This window comes from Rattus rattus, chromosome 6 (assembly GCF_011064425.1).
Source record: "Rattus rattus isolate New Zealand chromosome 6, Rrattus_CSIRO_v1, whole genome shotgun sequence".
In the NCBI taxonomy this organism is placed as follows: domain Eukaryota; kingdom Metazoa; phylum Chordata; class Mammalia; order Rodentia; family Muridae; genus Rattus; species Rattus rattus.
Window position 1 is genome coordinate 145,476,473 of NC_046159.1, and position 22,187 is coordinate 145,498,659.

The 22,187-nt window shown below is 41.1% G+C and overlaps 1 protein-coding gene across 1 annotated transcript in view; it reads left to right on the top strand.

Moving 5' to 3' along the window:
- Positions 1–22,187, top strand: part of Cacna2d1 (calcium voltage-gated channel auxiliary subunit alpha2delta 1) — a 530,523-nt gene that overhangs the window by 52,367 nt on the left and 455,969 nt on the right. The gene's annotated exons all lie outside the window — the stretch shown is intronic.

Below are 22,187 nucleotides of genomic sequence, written 5' to 3' on the forward strand. Positions count from 1 at the left end.
ACAGCAGGGAGTCAAGTTTTGATATGAAAGACAAGGAGCAGTAACATAGAGCCCAAGACAATGCTTTTTGGCAGGCTCGGCTGCAACACATCTTATTGAATCAAGATTTGGGGTCTAGAATGCTTAAGTTTCCTGAAAGAGAGTCAGGCCTGCCTACACAAAGAACTTGTGTCTTCTTTTCCACCTAAGTCCTCATGACCTGAAAGAGGAGAACGGGGTACTTCATCCTGAGACACTCTTGTGGCAAATGCAGAAAACGCACAGATCCCTATTCCCCAAGCCACGATGACTCCTGATTATTAGGATCCAGGCTCTGTGGATGTCTCAAGTGTGTACAGTCTGGTGGAGGAGTAAGTTTCGACTCTGAAAAAAGGAACATATTTTAAGTTGTAGACAAGGTGACAGAATGGCCCCTCTCTTTAAAATTCACTGGATATGTATGCTTATTTTAGTGACAATTTCTAAACAACAATTGTCATTACTGTCTCTGAAGAAAAAGAAGGTTCTAGGCCAGGCTAATAAGATGCTGAATTTAACAGATGGTAAAAATATATTGATCCAATCGAACTATCACGGTATAAATAGAAAAGCAACTGAGGGCTTAATGACTAGAGAGGGGTTTTTGTTGTTGTTGTTGTTTTGATTTTGTGATTTAATTTTAACAACTGATGGTATGACCTTGATAGTGAAGAATCAATTTTTATTAAGAGTACAACCTGGCAATTTTGTACAGTCTTTGGAATTTCTTTGACAAGATTTGAGTGATGGATTAGCTTTAGTGGAAAGTAGGTAACTTTTGTTTTTTTGGTGACATGCTACACAAGAAGGTTCAATCGATAATATCTGCATTAGGGTATAGGTTTGAAGTAGGCAAGCAGCATATATCATTCAGGGTCTTATGTGTGCCATTAATGTAGCATACTGTGGGTGGAAAGCTGTCTTTAAATGGCAAAAGATTAATACACCTCCAATCATTGCTCAGCATTTGTGCTAACATAATATTAGTTTTCCCTCGGCTTTTCTTCCATTGTCTATAAACCAGTGTCACTCAGTACAGCTCGTTTTCATCCATTGTGGGCTGAAATGCTGTTGAAAGCAGAATACCGTATTTGTCAGTGTCTGAGAAGAAAGGAGGATGGAAAAATCTGATGGAAATAGACAAGCATGGGCAGATTCTAAGCTCAAAGCCATATATTCTTCTACATTACATGTACCAGTGTACACATGGGAAAGAAACATGGAGCTGAGCCTTTTAAAGTGAGGGCACTTTTGCCACTTCTGACCCTTCTGACTTAATATGATGCCTGATGTTTTCAAATAGCTGTTGATTGTTTACTGTGAAAAGAATATCCAGTTCATGCACAAAGGATGGTTATTTTTTTCTTTTTTTTGTTTCGGTTGTTAGACTTTGAATACGACATGGCCTTTGCCTTTGGGAAGCAAGTCAAGGTCAATACGTATTGTAGACTCTGAGTTATACAGGGTCACTGTCAGAATTCAGGACATTTTATCTTTATGGTAACAATTGGGCAAGGTATCAGAGCGGTACTGTGGGCATCGAGGCTCTCTTCAATCACCAGTGTAAATGGCGGGTACTTATTGAACAACTGAAGACCTTTAAGAAGATGGGAACTAGTCCATTAAAAGACTGTAGGAATTTGGAAATATATTTGACGAGTTTAAAACTACAGTTGGTAGTACGAATCTTACTGCATTTCTTACTTCCTTCTAAACCTTATGAATTCTAAAACGTCAGTCAATTTTTGGAAGAAACCTGGGTTTCTCATATTTTTCACGAGGGTGGTGTGCTGAAGGCCCCAAAGAGCCCCTTCATGACATTATTTTCTGTACTACCAGCTCTCAGTGACAGAGAGCACAGTGATGGGTCATCTTATCCCCTCGATGGGCAGCCAGTGTGTTGTCAGTCATTAAGCTTCTTCAGGGAGCCAGGGGAGCCTGAGGCGATCACCAGTAAACTGATTTTCACACCAGAAACACTGCAGACATGCCGTTTGGAGCTCTAGGCAATTAAGACAGCCTACAATGAGATAAACAATATTTAGGGAGCACAGAGCATGACGCTGCATACAGAAAAAGAGCACATTGCCATACCCACAAAAACGTGCATCTCGTGGAGAATAAACACAAAGAACTCATCATAGTCACGATGCCCATGCTTTTTTTTTTTCTCCATCTTTATTAACTTGGGTATTTCTTATTTACATTTCAATTGTTATTCCCCTTCCTGGTTTCCAGGCCAACATCCCCCTAACCCCTCCCCCTCCCCTTCTATGTGGGTGTTCCCCTCCCCATCCTCCCCCCCATTACCGCCCTCCCTCCAACAATCACGAAATACAGAATCTGTGCAGCACTGAAAGCAGTGTGCGCTTAGGTGTCTAATTTGCGCTGTGTCTGGTGGCTTACGAAGAGAGTATAGGCAGCCTCATGGTTCATCTTAGACTAGAGAAGTCAGGGTGGCAAGTGATCCCCGGGCACTTCCCTTATCTGTGAGGTGGCTGGATATGTGCTCTGAGAACCCGCAGCTCCAATAGGGGAGATGTGTTGATAGGCCTTGGGAATTTCTTCAGGGGCTAAAAGTGGTAAGGATCCATCCCAGGCATTCCGACTTCCTTAAGATCCTGACAGGCAGTCAGCCACCATTGCTTTCTAAACCTCCAGGGGCCTGAAATAGGGCTTGTGACCCCGAATTTCTCTATCACAGACCTCTCTGTCGAAGAATACATAAGTAGCCAACTGAACTCATTCTCTCTCTTGAAACATTCAGTTTTAAAGGTGGATTCCTGGATCTGGGTTTTCTTTCTTTGATTCCAGTTAAGAATGACAGTTATTATCTGCATTGACTGTAGATATTAAAATCTAATTTAATATCCTTAAGAATAAGTCTTATATTCCTTACTTCCTATTTATATTATCTATCTCCATCTATGTATCTGTGTATCTATTATTATCTAATGTATTTATCTCTCCATCTCTGTATCTATGTATTTATCTCTCTATGTGTTCATGTATCTATCTTTGTATCTATCTCTATGTATCTATTTATCTATTATTATCCAATGTATTTATCTCTCCATCTATGTATCTATGTATCTATCTCTCTATGTGTCCATGTATCTATGTATCTATCTCTCTATCTCTATGTACCTATGTATCTATTACTATCTAATGTATTTATCTCTCCATCTCTGTATCTATTATCTCTCTCTATGTGTCTATGTATCCATCTCTCTATGTGTCTATGTATCTATCTCTCTATGTGTCTATGTATCTATACATCATCATCTATCATCTATCTATCATCTACTTATCATTGATCTATCATCTATATTGTATGTATATCATATATACATGTGACACATGTATATCACTGTGTGATTGTGGAGGTTAGGGGGCAACTTGTTAGTTGTACTTCAGTCATACAGATCTTGCGGGTTAAACCACTTCTCCAGGCATTAAAAGGCAAGTGCCTTTACCAGCTGAGTCCCTGAACCCAGCTTTCTACATTCTAAATCTAGCTACGTCTTTAACCTTTTATAGAAATCTTTTATTTCCTCCCTGACAAGTGACTTTGTTAAAAGGTTTCATAGGCGTATTCTGAGTCACTGAATTCAGCAGATACTGTATTCAAGGCCAAAATGGATTTTAATCAGAGGGACACAAAGATATTAAACATTTCAGCTTTTCACAAGGAGAGTTGGTTGTTCCTTTTCAGGGTTCCTGAGCTGCCTCAAATCGTGTAAGACTCATTTAATTGTCAAATTGTGCAACTGCAATAGTTATGAATCACAGTAAATTTGCAGAATATATAATTCTTTGCTGCCCCCTTTTTACATTTTTTTAAAGCACATTTTTGCTTATTGTATTATATTTTTACTTAAAACCCTAAATATCTATGTTACGGAAAGCATTGGTGGATAGAGAAATTTATTGGGGTATCATTAGAGGTAAATCCTACTTTTGTACACTTGTTTATATCTATCTTTTCATCTAACCATTTGATCCTGTATAACTGACTGGCGGTCACTGTATGCTCTCCTTGGGAAACCTGAATGTACTGATGAGAAAGGTGTGGATCACCGTGGAGGAGGGGTGGGTGACAGGGTGAGTCTGTGGGTGTGCATGTGTGACATGTCCTGATGTATTTGTACACTTCTCCAGGGAATTCTCAGGCAATTAAGCCAACCTATTACAAGTGGAGGCCTCTCTGTATACTCTGATTTGATAGGAGAATGGGTAATTCCTGCTAATGGCTAGTACATCTGTTCCATTACATTGTTTTGTATTGACGCTTAATTAGGTGTCAAGTTGGAGGAGGGGAGATTGTGGAAGCATGATTCCCTGTTAAATGTCAAAGACTTTCCTTAAATTACCTGTCTTTCTTAGCATACACAAGACACTTTGACAGGCATTGTGCTTTTCTGCCCTTAAAACATTTGCAGTGTCTTGGAGAAGTGTAATGTTCTCCTGGGAAGTGAGCTATATTGGAGCTGGTTTGCCTTGAATGTCACTTATGTCTGCTTTCCTGTGAAATGACCCTTGTCAACCTCTAGATGCAACAAAAGGAGGGCCTCCCATGGGAAATACTCTTCTCTCTCTCTCTCTCTCTCTCTCTCTCTCTCTCTCTCTCTCTCTCTCTCTCTCTCTGTTGTTAAATTGTCTTCTCTGAGAGGGCTTCCATTAGAAAATAGTGCCCTGACTCGAATTGAGGCTATTTGAAAATGTGTAACTTCTTTTCCCTATATGTGCACATTAAAGCAAAACGAACAAACACATTTTCAAAATAATGACAATACTGAGCCTAATTATAGGCTATATATGTATACATGTATGTGCACATATATGTGCATGGGCTATCAAAGTGAGTAACAGCATTCACAATTCTGCACTTTGTAAGCAGGGAGTAAAAGATTTGTAACAGAGGGAATTTTCTCTCTTCTAAGGAGATATGTTCTTTACATTAGGAAGTTGTATTGTTTCAAAGCCGGAAGGCATATTTTTTTTAATTGTTGTCAATGCCTGGGGTGAGGTCAAAGACTAATATATTTTACTTGACAACCCATGTATATGGCAATATGATGTGTTTCAATAAAGTTATACATAATATGTGAGTTTTTGTAACAATTAAAAAGGGGAGTTGACAGCATAGAAAAATAAGTGTGTAAAAATGAATCATAATAGCCAAGGCTTGCTTTGGGTAAAACCCAGCTTGAACAATTACTTAATCTATAGGTATATGGAATGTTTTGGGGGAGCATGCTATTTTATTTTTTGTTAACAAGGGTGTGAAGGATATTAATAAGATGTAGAACAATAAATAGAGCTGTTGATTATAGCAACTTCAACGAGAAGCTCTTCTTTCTGATAGGAAAGGAAGCTAAATGGCAGGTTAGTAATATACCTGTTTATTCTAGAATGTACTTGGTTCCCAATTTTATATTTCACTTGGTATCTTTAAAAAAAAAACCCCACTTAAGGATAAAAATTGTATGTAGTTTCAAAAGATAGTATACACCACTCTAATTCCAGACATGGTAATACTTAACCATTTCCTACTGGCAAATCCTTTGCAATTCAAGACCAAAAATATTATTAGATAGCTAAGATTTTATAAATAATTTCAAGATTCATCTTTACAAATCATTTTAAATTTGAGTAAATACATTCTCTTATATTTTAGAAATTATAAATTTACAAAAGCTAAGGGCTTTTAGGTTTTATACGATTTTTTTTACCACATTGAATTTATTTTCATTTTGTTTAAATTAGCCAGTGCTGTAAATTATTTTTTAGAAAACGGATTTGTAAATATTTTAAATACAGTGAGGAAGTTCACACTGCTTTCCAGAGGTTAAATATGTTTCTAGAGGAATTATGTTGGATTTGCTACAATAAAGTTGTACGTATTGTAAATGTCACAGTTTATTTTTGTTGGTATTTGTTTGCTAATTTTTCTCTTTGAAAATTTCAGTGTAAGACAGATTATATGCAGTAGTTAATTACTGTAAACTTTTGTATTATATAAATGTATATAAATAATGTGTGGCTTTGGAGATTCCTGTGAATTTATCCAATAGAGGAAACTGAAGACAATTTAATTCCATCTGTTTTAAAAAGTAGACTGATTATTCGGTGTAGGGAAAATTCTGAAATTTAATGAAAGCACAAAACTGACAAGTCTACAATGTCCCATCCCAGCCTGCAATTTTAGACTAGAATTGTACACTAAATACTTGGATTTCAATAAAGTGAACACTATTTTTTAATTTTGTCTAGGAAAAAAATCTATATTTTTAATATAGGTGCATGTTGTGGGGACAATTGTTTCAATTTAAAATCTGTTCCTTCTTGCAAAGAATACGAAGTTCCAGATGCGTAAATCATTCATTTCTGGGCCCCAAGCTTTAGCCCTTGTGCTGTAGCACAACCACAGAACTTTTTAGAAAAGATGTTTTTATGAGCCAGACATTTATTTTCTTTTATTGGATATTTTCTTCATTTACATTTCAAATGCTATCCCCTTTCCTGGTTTCCCCTCCGCATATCCCATACCCCTTCCCCCTGCTTCAGTGAGGTTGCTTCCCCACCCGCCTACTTACTCCCCACCTCCCCTCCCTTGCATTCCCCTACACTGGGGCATTGAGCCTTCACAGGACCAAGGGCCTCCCTCCCATTGATGCCCAACAAGACCATCCTCTGCTACATATGTGGCTGGAGACATGGGTCGCTCCATGTGTACTCTTTGGTGGTTTAATCCCTGGGAGCAATGGGGGCGGGGTGCTCTGAACCAGACATTTCTTTATGCCCTTTTTATATAAGGGCATTGTTAAGAATCCTCACAAAAATTCTGTTAGTTATAAACTCATAAATAGTTTTTGAGGGTTCGGAGAGTAATCCGAGTCTAATATGGAGACTCTTAAGGCAAAGTCAAATGCCTCTGCAGTCAGGAATTCTTCCCTAAGGTGTTGACACTTGAACCAAGGAAAAAAGAAAGGGAAGAAACACAGCAGAGGCATGGCAGTGAGGGCATGGCAGATAGAAGAAAGAGCATACACAATTAAGAAAGCACTTGTCCTTAATTGGGGCAAAAAATCTACCCTTTTGGGATCTGAATCTTCTCCCCAATGGGTAGTCTACACCAGCAGACGTCCAAACCTGTGCCTCTTAGCTGTCAGGAAGAGGGTGACAGTAAGAGCTACTTGGTCTATGTGCCCTATGAGAATCTTAGTGCTCAGTTTCCCCTAGGTCATTTACTGGGGTGCTAGGAAGTAACGACAGCCCAGAGAGAATTACAGAAGACAGCCTAAGCCATTCCTATGCTAGCTTGATTACTGGATTCCGGTCAGTCATTTTGTTAAAGGGAAAAGTAATTGAATGGCTATGCAGATCCATGTGAGGGGAGTCCAATCCCTTATGTAAGCCTCTGTTTGTGAGCCACCCAGGATGCCTCAGGAGGCGGACAGCGTACGCACAAAGACTAGCTTATAGTACAGTGCTCCCATGTGTCCAGCAGTTCAATAACTAAAACGTCTTTCATGGACATGGTAAGCACAGCTACAGTGAGCAGAGACATAAATCTCGACGCCTGCAGCTCTGTAGAGACCAACCTAAGGGTTGCTGCGGACAAGCATCCACCTCATCTCTGATCTTTCTTTGTTCAGTGCAAACCAGTGTTGCCTGAATCCCTTCTCCACGCTGAACGATGTGTCCATGGGTAGAACAATCCATTGGCATTATTTCACCCAGCCATAAACCGAGTGTAAACAGGAGTTACTTTTGTTGTAAATAAAAATGGTCGAGTGGAAGAATTGTCTTCAAAGCTTCAAATAAAATAAACCAAACTGCTGGAGAGGGTGGTTTAATGGTAGCAGTCTTGCCTGGCACCTCAGAATGAGCGAAATAAGCAAAAGTACACAGGACCATCATGTAACTGTGGACTGTGTCATATTTTAATCTACAGAACTATTAGCTGCAGACCTTAAAAGGTAAAGTGAATAGTTAAGTATTAGTGTCTTATTTACAGATTTTTTTTTGTAAAAAAGCTCTTTTTTTAAAAAAATTATTCAGGATAAACTTGAAATATTTATTTTGCAACTATCCTGCCTCAGTTTTCCAATATCTGGATACAAGCCTGAACCACCACATTTTGCAAGATTTCCACGTTTATGGCAAACGCTTATTTTCAAACTGTCCATTTATTTTTAGTTTCTCTCCTTTTTTACTAACTTTTTTTTAATTTCATGTACATTGATGCTTTGCCTGAATGTTTGGCTGTCTGTGTGAGGGTGTCAGATCCCCCAAAGCAGGAATTACAGACATTTGGGAGTTTCCATGTGGCTGCTGGGAATTGAACCAGGGGCCTCTGGAAGAGCACTTAGTGCTTTCAACTGTAGAGCCGTCTCTCCAGTCCACTTGGTTTTTGTTTGTTTTTAATTTTCTGCTTTTATTTTTGTTTTCTTCTTTCTTCTCTGCTCCTTTTGACTCTTGAATTCCTGCCTTCCATGTGGTCCCTCTTGATTCCTCACCTTTCTTCTGAGCCCTCTGAATCTTTCCCAATGCTCAGCTTCCTTCTTTTAGCATAATCTGCCAGGCCCTGTGTTAGAAATTCAGGGAGAGCTGCTTAATCCAGAGAATATTATTTTCCCTGAGTTCCTAGCTCTGTGCTTTCCCAAATTGTTTCCTCAGAATAGAACAATTCTGGAATGGAGGCAGTGGAGTGTCTTGCATTTCAAGCTGTTGTCTGCCCATTCACTCCACACACTTCCCGGTCCATCTGTTACTTCATTGGAGTGAATTCAAAGACTGTGACCAGCTTAGATGGCAGTGCAAAGTCCTTTACTACATCTTAGAAAAGGCAAATATACACTACTATAGAAATATACCAAATTAAATTTGTAAAAAAAAAATAACAGGAAGAATGGAAGTGAGGAGTCAGACAAAGGTTCAAATCCTAGTAGTTATGAAGGCGTGAAAGGGGTATAATACTTATTTAAATTACCTTAAATCTGGGCCTGTACTACCAGCACTTGAGAAGCAGAGGCCTTCCTTGGATATGCTGCAAGATCAAGGTCAGTCTGAACCACATCCCCTCTTCCCCCTGATAAAAAAATAAGCCAAACCCCAAACCAAACCAAACCAAACCAAACCAAACCAAACTAACCAAGAACCTTTTTACTCGCATTAAACAAATAGGAAAACCAATTCATTTCTCATCCATGGCTTGCCTTGAGCACTTTGACTCTCAGAGCGAGAGATTAAGTAGAAAGGTAAAGAAAGGCGCTTGCTGCCAATCTGGATGCCTTGGGGCCATAGAACTTACCTGGTGGAAAAATGGCTTTCTGCAAGTTGTCCTCTGGCCTTGTCATGATGTGCTCATCCTCATGTGTGCAACCATAATACATAACACACATCCACACATGAGCACACACACACACACACGCACACGCGCACACACACACATACATACAGAGATATACATATACACACAGACACATATATACACAGACGTACACACACAGAGACAGACAGAGAGAGAGACAGAGACAGAGAGAGAGAGAGAGAGAGAGCTAGCTAATAGACTAATATAATAAAGAAAATTTACCCCGAACGTTTGAAACATATATCCTAAGTGAAGGTTTGCATTAGCTTCTTTTGTAATTATAGCAAGACTCAAGTTCTGTGTTTCCTTCAAAGGTCTTTGTGAAGCTGCTGGGATGCTCGGTGATAAAGCTTCTTGCTTTTCAGGCCTGGTGATCTGAGCTTTATCCCCAGATGGCATAAAGCTGGAGTGAGAGAACCAACACCCACAGCCTACCCTTTTACATATACACACCTGATACACACATATACATACACAAAGACATGTACAACACACACATACACCACAGACCTCATACACACGTACACACAGAGCCTTGCGTATGTGAGATACATGCATGTGCATACACACCCACATACTCCTGATACACGTATGAACACACACACCGTGTTCACACACCTTACATATATACATGCTAAAAGAAACCCCATGAAAATCCGTAATCATGCTGTAGTCGCTCTAGTTTGCATCACGGTTTAGAGTTTGCTCGCCCCGTTTTCAGAGAGGGCTTGAAACTGGCCTTCATCTTGGACTCCATAGCTATTTCGCCTCAATGTCAGGTGCTCTTTCTGCCCAGCCTTTCTGCACCACTGGGGGGTGGGGGGCTACTTGTTTAGTTCCTGGCGTCGACTTTGCTTTTGGGCACCAGGTATTGGTCCTCCTCAGATTGGTATTCTAAAGACTGGCAGGAATGTCAGTCCAGTCCACTCTGAAGCTCGGTGTATTCATACCTGACTAGATCAGGTCTGAGAAACTAACATGGCATTTTAAATAACAAAGATCTTTGCCATTAGCTGTTGGTTGTTTTTTCAATATCAGGATGAAAATGTAAGGCCTCACTTTGCCCTTTGGATATCTTTATCTAGTTGACCCACCCTATTCTGGTTAATGGAAGGAAAAAGACAAAAATTGTAGCAGCAGCTGCATGAATTATAAAATACGTAATATGTTATGTGCATGTGTTTTGGCGGGTGTGATAACTTGCTTTAATTGTCAACTGGAGTCACCTGAAAAGATCCTCAGTGAAGGATTGTCCATATCGGATTGGCCCGTGGGCATGTAAGTGTGTGGGATTGTTAATTGATGTAGGAAGACCAGATCAGTGTGAGAGACATCATGTCCTAGTCAGTAGATGAAGACAGGCAAGCGAGCAAGCGAGCATCCGTGCATTAAGCTCTCCCTATTCTTGACAGTGGCTCTCAGATAACTAGCTAATTGACGTTTCTGCCTTAACTTCTACATGATGTTGTTTACCTGAAACTTTAAGCTGAGACAAACTCAATTCTCCCCTAATAATGATTATTGTTGGCATTAACTGGGGAGTAACTTTAGGTAAAGAACCATTTTCAAAGTGTTAAGATGTTGAGTAAATGGTGATGAAGCTACCATTTCCCTGGTATGATCCAGAGGCGGGAGGGTGATGCAGAGCATGGTCAAGTAGACCACAGTTAGGAGTAAGAGCTCTTCCAGCGCAGGAGCTTAGGGAGCAATGGTTCATATGTTGGAGCTTCTTGGATCCATCAGCAGATGAATAGAGACATGGAGACTTATTATTTATAAAGGCTTAGGCACTGTGGCTGGACCACACAGATTAACCCTTCAACTATTCCTGGCCTAAAATCCTCCCCTCATGGCCCTTTCTCCCCATGGCCTGTTCTTTCTTTCCTCTTTCCTCTCTCCTCTCTCCCTTCCCTTCCCCTTCTCCCCTTCCCCCTTCTCCCTTCTCCCCCCTTCTCCCCCCTTCCCCCCCTTCCCCCCTTCCCCCTTCCCCCTCCCTCCTCTCCCTTTTCCTCTTCCCTCTTCCCCCTTCCCCCTTCTCCCTTCTCCCCTTCTCCCCTTCTCCCCCTTCCCCCCTTCCCCCCTTCTCCCCCCCTTCTTCCTTCTCCTTCCCCTTCCCCTCTCCCCTTCCCCTTCTCCCTTCCCCTTCCCTTCTCCCCATTCTCCCTTCCCCCTCCCTTCTCCCCTTCCCCTCATTATTTTAGTTGCAGGTTCACATACACAAATGCGTGAACATAAAAGCCCAGGCCGGCCTGACTGTCGAGCATTTCTTTTAAATACAGCCCACAGGATCATTTATCTCACAGCTGTTCCAGGGCCCAGTTTACTTAACAATCAAAAGCTGTCAAAGCAAATACATTAACTTGCAAATAAGACAATAACTCAGTCTCTGAAGACCAGAAACAAAGAAGACTGCAAGCTTAGCTTGCCTCCGGCGTCCGTGTCCTTTTCTTCTTGAGTACAACGCTTTGGGGAACTAGGAATAAAACCCTAGAACATGAACTGGTAAATAAATGCCCAGCTCGGAAAAGATATTGCAGTTAAATTGCTTTCAACCTCCTGGCCCCCCAGAATGTGGTTCTCTGACCTTCTTTGCCTGAGCAGCGCACGTCCTACCCTCCCACCGCCCTCTGCTGCACTGCACACATGGGCCACAGCTAACAGAAGGTTGATTCCTGGAGAGGAATTACAACCAGCTTCCTCTTCTTAGCTGTCTAATAAAAACAGTGCTAGAACTTGCTTTTACTTTCTTTCTTTCTTAATCAAACTATATTTCCCCCTATTAACACTATAAACTTTTTGAAAGGAGAACATTTTTCCTCAAGATTTTTTTTTAAAGTTCAAATAAACATGTAGAACTATCATTGGTTACTGGGATGGGAAAAGGGATGGGTGTGTTTAGAGTACACAGGATGTGGATAAAACTGAAAGATTTTATTTCATTAAAGGTCTTGTGAAACAGAGTCCAGTCGTTCTTACCATGCACAAAATCTAATTGTGAGATAGTGGATAAATAACTGTAAAAACCAGATTGTTATATACATACACCTTATAGCATCATGTAACAATCAAAACAAGTAACAGGTTCTGTTTTAAAAATCAATGTTTGCTTATCAAATGGGCAAAGTTTATATGCTTTAATGCTGCTAAACAATGCCTTTCTTTCTTTCTTTCTTTGTTGAAAGACTCCTGCAATGAATACTGAAGACAGGGGGGGGGATATGCCTCTAATTAACTTTTCAAATTATATCACCTTAGCAAATGTTTAAATAACAATAGGTTATAGCAACAATGAAAATAGGTCAAAGCCTAAGTACCTCAATATATATCTGGGTGGGAAAGCCTTAGACACAACTATACCTACATAGAGTTTTTATGTTATGTTCTTGGTGAATTAAAAGGACGCTGTAAGGCACAATTCACAGTGGCTGAGGAGTCTGGTCAATCCAAACTAAAACATTTAAGTAAAGCCCTCAACGTTAAGAGATCCAGTCACAAGGTGGGAGAGAATCCATCCATCCAATCCATCCGTCCGGGCGTAGCTACCTCATCACAAGTAAATGACAAATTTTAGTAAAACCCTGGGCTTCTCAGAGGAAGAAGGTCTCATTTTGTTGTTCTTTATACATTTAACATTTGAAATAATTGCTTGACACTTAGAAAAAAAAGACTTAGTTCCTGGATCACACTTAATCTCTACTTTAAAGAGACAGGGCACAACGCACAGTCTCTGAGAGAAGACAAGAGTATTGTGTTGGGGTTGAAGTCCTGACTTTAAGGTCCACCCCACACAGCTCATCATTATGAAGGAAGAACCATAACCAGTCAGTAAGTATCATAGGCATCAATGATGATGAACAGTTGCAGTCTCCCAACGTCTTTCTCATCATCAGTCATTCTGTGGTTGTTCCTGATGTTCCATTCAGAGTGTATTCCAATGTAGATTTCAGCCGGCCATTTTTCAACAGACCACCACTACGCTTTGTAATAGTAAAGCCCAAAGCTTTGCAAAGCTAGACCTGTGAGTCATATGTGACTCAGCGGCCTCCCACAGCCTATCGGTCCTTTATCTTCTCTTTCAGAATGCTCCTCTGTGGAAAGAGGCGGAATGTCCTCAGCTCTGTGTGTACAATGCAAAGGTACCAGAGGATAGAGTTCACAAAGAATGTTCTAGAGGGCCTGTGGACAACACAGAAGGGGAGAAGGCACTATTGTGGATGTAACCTTTTTGTACATGGTGTGAAGGTTACTCTGAACTATTCAACTGTTAATTCCGTACCAGCAGAGAGCTGAGTACTGGCCAGATTCTGGTATTGTTATTCTTATATTCATCGCCACAGTAATTTGTAAACACACCTTCCTCACTGGTTGATTAGCTTAATGAAGAGCTGACAGACAGTAGCAAGCCAGGAAAAGGAAGTCAGAACTGAGTGCTGAGAGGGTCTCTGGGAGAATAGGCAGAGGCTAGATTTGTCGGTGTGACAAGGAAAGGAACAATTATTAAGACTGAGGGAGATGGGAGGGGAAGGAGGTGGGGGAGGAGAGAGGGGAGAGAGGGAGAGGAGGGAGGGGGAGGAGGGAGAAGGGGGAAGGGGGAAAGAAGGGGAAGGGGGAAGGGGGGGAAGGGGGGAAGGGGGAAGGGGAAGGGGGAAGGGAGAAGGGGAAATAACAACAATAGTGCTTGCTTACTCTGTTAATCCAGAGGAGGCCTTAACATTTTAATTTGAGGAAAATCGTCCTGTGTAAGTAATCCCATGCACATATGCGTACGTGGTATGAATGAGTATATACATTGTGTAGTATGTGAAAGGAAGGAAAGACATAGATTTTTGGTGTTTTGTCGATAATAGAAGCACACGTTTTTCATTCTGAGTGAAAATAAAGACTTGTATAAACTCCATTTTGCCTTTTTTTATGTGTGGGAAACAGGCTTTGAACCCCTGGTAGCTATAATCCAGCAAGCAGAAGTTATGGCCAGAGAGCTGAGGGCCACTATGATGTGGGATGACTAGAATGCAAACGTTTCTCATCACCTCATTTGAAACGAACGAGGATTGCGTTACTTTTTAAGGACAAGCTATTTTGCTCCGTTGGAAACTTGTTCCTTTTGGCTTTAGGCAGCTTAAGGTCATCTCGCTCGTCTCCTCACCTATAAAATAAGGCTTCGAAATCATCTCAGTAGGTTTTTTTCTTTTTATGTAGCAGTTGAAGATGTTGTGCATACAGTATGTTCAGAACAGTTCCTGGAATACACAGGCTGAGGCGCCCATAGCTGTTTTCGGAGTCTGCAGTAAATGTTCATCACTCCGCCTGTCGATGACACTATGAAGAATTGCATGGCCCGTCCATTTCAGGGAATCGTGTGTTCTTTTGGACGCTGAGCTGGCATCACTGCACGATGCTTTGTAGGAGCGGCTGGCTATTGCTTAGGAAAATTAGGGAGGAAAGGTTTAAGAGACTTTGAGGATTCTGGTTTAACAGAAGAGGAGCCGGAATCGATCTGGATGGTGGGGTCTGGGGGTGAAGCTGAAGAAACCTACGGATGGGGGTTTGCAGCTGGGGGGACCCATGATTAAAGAATAAGACAAAGTGACATACGTGCTTGTGAAACGTCTAAGCCTGCTGACCGCGGACACAGACCCGAGTGGGGAAGAGGACTTCTCGTTTACCTCAGAGTCCCAACATTAACAAACATTTGCAGGTTCTGAAGTACTAGAACTATTTGATGGCTCACATAATCACTGAGAGAAAAGGACACGAGGATTTTTTTTTTTTTTGCCATGACATTAAATAATGTTTATATGCTGGAATTAGGCTAAACTACATTTCGTGAACCTGTTCTCTTGTGGCCCAGTCAAAATACAAACGGAAAAGGAGAGGAGGCTTCCTCACTAAAATGAATGGCGGTTTCATAATGAGCCATTAGAAATTCAGCTCCTTTGGTTCATAGAAACACCAGCAGCAGATTGCGTGGCCATGTGGGACACCCCAGTTGGCATCAGGCTCTGCAGGGATGGTGCTGGAGGTTATAACTAACTGTGATGCTGTAGGCTAAAAGGCTAAGTAAGGGTTTAGGGCACATCTCACATGGGACACCTCCCCCACCCCCATCCCCCACTCTGCTCTCTAGCTAGGAAACCTGTGACATTATAGTATCAACCTGAAAGCATTTTGCTTGTTTGTTTGGGATCCGGAAACAAATTGTAGCAGTTTAGGCAGAAGCTGTTAACTAAACCGATTTAAAACATGCAGATAAAACAAAAGAATGATTCCAAGATGACAGGCAAAGTCTTGTTCGGGAAGACTCTCTGCTCTTTGAAAACGGAGAATATGATTAGGTGCAAAGTGGATTCACACATGCTGAGGTGAAGGCCATTGGAAAACAAAGGCAGAGACAATTGAGTAGTGAATAATGAGGTTTATTTATTTGGTACAGCTTCATCTCCCACTGCCAGGCCCTTTACCTCTCCACCCTGATTAGTGTGATCACATCCTTTTCTCAGTTTCCCAGGATTCCTCTGGATAAAAATGGAATCGAATCCTCAAGCATCTCACAGGTTGAAACAGCTTCCTTCTAAGAGAGCAAGCGGCGTTACTGAAAATGCCTAAATTGCCAGTAATTTCAGGAACGAGTGCTCCTGGAACATCTCAACCGTCACACAAATTACAAAATAAAGGAGATGCCAAGTGATTTTATTACACACGGGCACACAACACTCACTTGTGCGTTGTTACCATGTCCTGAGAAATGCGTGTTTAGTAAATTTATATGCCTCCCAAATCTTTGGGTTACTCGATGCTATTTTTACCCAATTGCAGGGACACCGTGGGTGGTTTATTATATAACAAAAATAGGAGCAGTTTATCATTGGTTAAATATTTATAGCAAGTAGAACAGTTTACTTTTGAAATATCTTGTTACCTAAATTTATGGACATGTTATTTATATGTTAGCACAGTTAAAATGACTCTTTTGGTAGAATTTTGGGCATTTTAATTGTTCCCGGCTCCTTAAGGCACCGCTGTGTCTTTTATTCACTCGGGATAAATATAAAATTATTGCTTAAAAAGAATGCACAGGCAGAGACTTGCCTCAGGAAAGGCCTCTCACTGTAGCAAGGCAGGCTTTCTCTTCTCTATGCCGTAGCCCACATTCTTCTTTTGTCTCCACAGAAATTACTAGTGGAGTAATGGGGGGAAAATGTGTGTTTTAATATCTTTCCCCTACAAATAGCAATGGCTTCATATACTTCATCTATTTTCCACAGGGCTTACCCACATCAACGTAGAATGAAGGGCGGTCCTCAATATAAACAACGTAAGCTTCTGACTCTTACCCCCTTTGGTAGAGTCAAGTTATCATAACAGTTCTTCCTTCTCACTGTGACCTCATTGCTCTACCCAGGCAGTAGCTTAGCTTAACCCGCTTAGCTTTTAAAATAATTAAATCAATAGCTTGACACTTCCTGCTCAACGGTTGCACTCCACAATAGATTAAATGAGGTGTCATTGTGCTTTTCCTGAGTTTGATGTTCCTCAAGTATGAACAAAATGAAACGGGTTGCCATTTTCCTTTCTTTCTGAGGGTGGAATTTTCTAAAGGGTGCTGTGTCACCCACAAACTGAACCTCAAAAGGAATATTAATTTGATGGCAGCTTTTTCTTTCTTTTAAACTCCACGAAAATAAAACATTTCCTATGCTGTCTTTTTAGGATTTTGGCCATTTATATACCATAAAAATCAATAGGCATACTTGGTATTTTACTTACTCAGTAAAATATTTGCCCCATTAGGTATGCTGTTGGATGCCCCCTGTTACATGGATTCTGCAGAGAACATTAAACACTTGGAGCTTTGTAGTAACTGTGAAGTGAGTTCTGAGGACCTAGGAGGATAATAATACCCATTTTTTTTTTTTGCTCTGACACTCGATAAACATTTGAATTTGGAATATTAGAACAGACATTACGTATTCCGACAGTTTCATGTAGACCAGGCTGGCCTTGAATTCACAGAGATCTGCCTGGCCCTGCTTCTTGACTCCTGGGATTAGGGGCTGTGCCACCATTGCCGAGCAAACCCAGCTTGAGTATCTGAACTCAGTTCCTCATGCTTATCTGGCAAGTACTTTAGTTACTGAGCCATCTCCCCTATCTAAGCACATTCTACCACTGAGATGCATTTCAGCCTAGGCATTTGCTCTTTGGAAACGCATATATGTTGTGGAAAACGCATACAAGTGATGGAAATGGAATATGTGTACCCAGGCCACATTTTTCCTTACCATGAACAGCCGGATCTTTTTTTTTATAAAGCTGTTCCGATGAAAACTTTTAAAAAGTTACTGAGAAAAATTTGAAATTTGCTAATGCATAGTATTTTCGTGGTTAATTGTGTTATAGGATGCCTGATTCCATGGATAAAGGATTTAGCAAACAGGTACTTTATGAATATAATGCATATCTTTTTAATTTGAATGCATATTTTAGGGTTTTTGCTGTTTGGAATCAGTAGAGATCGTGAAGTTGCTAGAACCTTCGTGTTCCTCGTCTTTGCTTTCCGCTCACGCCTGTTGTAACTGCTGCACATTCGTGGACAGTAGTTTTCTTCCATCCTGTTGTTGGCAGCCTGTGCCGGTAAGATGTACCCCGGCTGACAGGCCCTGGTGAGCGGGATGTCCTCCAGTGTAGTTCGAAGCCTTAAGTGCTCTCTAGTCATCTTTCCAGTCCCCTTTTCTGACTCCTTTTCTGAAGATCCACTGTCAATAAACAGATAACTTCCCCTTAATTACTCAGGAAACAGAGAAATTGAATGGAGCTAGTGAGCTCGAAGTTTTCCTCTAGTCTTTCTAATTGTTTCCACTTGTCTCAAAGATTCCTTCAAGTTTGACTGGAAGCAGAATCTTCCTTCCCTTGGGGAGATGCATCGTGTTCTCCCTTTATTTTGCTCTCTGTGAATGGATTCCACACTTTTACCTTCTCATGGTAATGATACAGTCCCTGTGTTGGGTGCTAGAATTGCTTAGTATTTTATTGTATTGTGAAATTCGTGTCACAGATTCTGTGGTGTCGGTTGCTGTAGTTGTACCTAGGAGATGGGCTTCTGGGCATGCCTGTATGGTATTGTGTGTGGTGAAGTTGGAAAACTTGCTCATTGTGGCAGCACCGTTTCATGGACTGGGAGTCCTGGACCGTACAGTCAGAGAGTAAGAGCTGGGAAGCAACGTTGTTTCCTGGCTGTGAACACAACATGACCAGCTGCTTCAAGGCCCTGCCTCCTTGGCCTCTGTACTTTTGAACTCAGCTTTTTAAAGAAGCCCTTTCTCATGTAAGTTGTTTTTGTCAGGATGTTTAATCACAGCCACTAGAAAATGAAGCTAAAACGAGGCTATTGAAACATGCAGATGAATAAAAGAATAGCGTGCAAATTAATTGGCAATAAAACTTTTTAGTGACATTGAGACCTTGAGGAAGTGAAGACACGAAAGTCCAGGTACGACTGCAGGACAACAGGAGACAATGCTTGCACACTAGTCACCTGGGGAAAGACTGCGTGGTCTGCTCGCTTCTGCTATTCCTTACCACAAGAGGTTTTTGATGTATGTGTGAATCAGGATAGATACCGGGACCATAGTAGTCTTTAGAGGAGAAGGGTAGGACAATGTCTGAGGGCACAGTCTTCTGGATTGTCTTGCCAAATCTAGAGAGCCCTTTAGTGCACTGTGTACCACCTCCACCTCCTTCATTGCCACTAAAGATGTGGTCTCTCTGACAGTCCTCCATTTTTTTTTTGACCTTTTAGGCAGAAACATTTCAATAGCCCTATCTTGTTTAAACACACACAACACACACACACACACACACACACACACACACACACACAATGTAAAAACAAATGGGAGCCTTAAGCCCTCAGAGTCTCATTCTCCTCCAGGCTGAGGTAGATGCTCTTCTCTGGGTTTTTGTGGCTGGTAGATCCGCCATTCACGAAGCTGTTGTTTGGTCTCAGAGCTTCTGTGATCCCATTGTTAGATGCCCTTCTCTTGCCACCACTCAGATCCCTCTACCGGTTCATTAATGGTTGTTTTCCTCAGTTCTAATTACTGTTTATTTCCTTCCTTGTACCTGGTCTTTAGGGAGTGCTACATTGATTTGCCTGTGTCCTGGCTAGACACTGAAAACCACCAATCTTTACATTCTGCGCAGGTTTTTCTTCTGCCAGCGCTGAACCCGTTTCATTCAGTTGCTTAGTGTATACTCAGGTCTCTGAAAAAACACCTCAGATTCACAATCTCCTTGGTTGGAGTGTAGCTCGGTGGCAGAGCCCTTGGCCAGTGTGTGCAAGACCCTGGAATCGATCCCCAGCAAGGCACCAGAACAACAAGCCAGCAGAGACCAAGTCATCCAAGCCTCTAAGCTGCTCATTGCCTTCTACCGTGTGCTTCTGCATTTTCTTCTGATCCCCTGCATCAAAATGCCCCCATCTGCTCCTAAGAAGCTTCCAAAATCACCTGCCAGAGTCTTCCTCCCATTCACTTGTTGTATCCACAGGTAACTGTGGTCGGTACAGACTTCAGAATTTCACTGAGCTTCTATTACTGTTGAGTGAATTGAGTAACTGTTATTTCTTACCTGTGCTCTCCATCCTTCCTTCTTCTGACCTCCAGCCACCATCTATGTGGTGTCAGGAAAATGTACTTTCTCATGTCCGCAGGCTTCTCCTTGACCTTGTCACTGATACTCCTTTCCTAATACTACCATCCTTTTTGAGCATACAAACCGCATCCTCAGTAATATCACTTAAGAGATGCTCTGTACCCCTTTTTTGTCTGGCTGAATTACCCCCACCTCCAATTCCTGTCACTTCATGGTCTAGACGTAGCTCGTTCTCCTACTGGTCAGACTTGCTGAGTTGACTGGAAGCACTGTGTTCTCTGTGCCTTCCTTGTTAGTTCCTTTTGTCTTTCAAATACCACTTTTTAAGTAGCTATTGCCATGAACATTTGAAGGGGTTAAGGATAGTATGTTGATTCAAGTATGCAAATATGGCACCTTGATTTTGTTACATAAGGGGATAGAACTGAAGAAAGGGCCGTGTCCACCGCCCCCCACCATACCCCGACCCCAACAAAGCAAGAGTTGTTGGGAGAAGTGTTCTTTATGTATTAAACCTAAGAAACAGCCTTGATCACCAGAGACGGGTGATGGGGGTTCAGTAAACCCGGATGTAAACAAACTGGGAAGTAAGCTTGATCTTTCCCTCTTTCCCATGGCCTGTCTGGCTCTTGGTAGCAGGTAGCATTTCTGGAGTTCCGTTTTCTTAGGTCTCACTTGTCCTGTTCATCTTCCACATTTGTGATGTGCTTGGTCTTTTGTCATGGCGCATCCTGGTCCCATTCGAGTCTCCAGGTACATGGAAAATGAATAAAACATTTATGCCTTTCTTTTGTTAATTAGCTCTCACGTTAATTGGGATCCTGAAGACAATCAGAGAGCCAGAGTGAGAACTGAGGTGACTTGAGGCTGGTGCTGGGTCGTTCTCTCCGACAGCCCTTCGTCCAGCCTCTGACCCTTAGAACTTAGGCATTAAATAATTCTCTCTTAGCACCAAAGACATTTCTCAGTCGTCACATTCTTCTTATTCTTGTTCTCCTTTGCCCAGACCAAGTTTTAATCCCCCCTTTTTTTATTCTTTCTAGCATGTGTGAGTGTATATTGGACAGTGTGACAGAAAATACAAAAATATTTTGTGTTTGTGATGCAATTTATTGCACGTAAATGTTATATTTTCTGAATGTCTTCCAGCTTCTGTAATATTTGAAAGAAATCGGGTAACAGTTAAAAAAGAAAACAGTATCTATTAAAAGAGAAGCTTGTACTTCGAAAGTATTCTTGACACCTTGTCATTTGGGGCAGAGAAGAATGTCTATGTCCTGAATAACTTCTCAGCCCAAAAGTGAGTGGTTCACCTCTGTGAACGTCACCAGTGACCATGCACTCGAATGTTAAGGTGGCACAGATCAATGTTCAGGGATGGACTATATCCATGCATGTGCATGTGTGCACATGCGTGTGCACATACACACTCACACACTCATGTTCTCTTTTTCATTCTGTCTTTCTCCCTGTCCCTTGCCCCCTCCCTGCTCCAGCTTAGGTCTGCCTAACATTTCTTACTACTTGTCAATGTTAAGGAATTATATTTGAGAAATGATTCATTCTTTCTGGAGTTCAGGGCTTAGTAGCTGTGTATAGTTGAGAAAATCTGACTGGAATTAAAAAATGCTGTCTGTTGTCTTTGTTTCTACCTGTACATCAATGTGCTTTTTTTCTTCTGATTATAGAAGTGAGTACAATAATGATGTAATACTAACAGTGTTATCCGGTTAGTGTTTATACTGTAGTTTAGATATGTACACCCATTCATAAATAGCATGAATTGTAATATTGGGCATTACCCACACTGTTTATTTTGATGGTTCTGTAAATTTTATTTTATGCTGTTTTTGATAGTCATTTACCTTTCCCTCCCTTATCCATACAGAATTACTGAGAACACATTTATAATGATTTTATTTGTGCTAAAGCATTCCTAGTTCTAATATATTTTATTCACTAAGTGGTTGTTTCCCATGTAAATGGTTACTTTTTTTCCCATAGGCAGTTCGTCATCTTTATGACTGACTTTGAGCTTTCCTTCCTTCTCTCAGCTCTGTGTTTTTTAACACGTTCTCCCAGACAGTATTTCCAGGTTGGATTTTATTTTTCTTGATTCTGTTTCTGAAATGAAGTT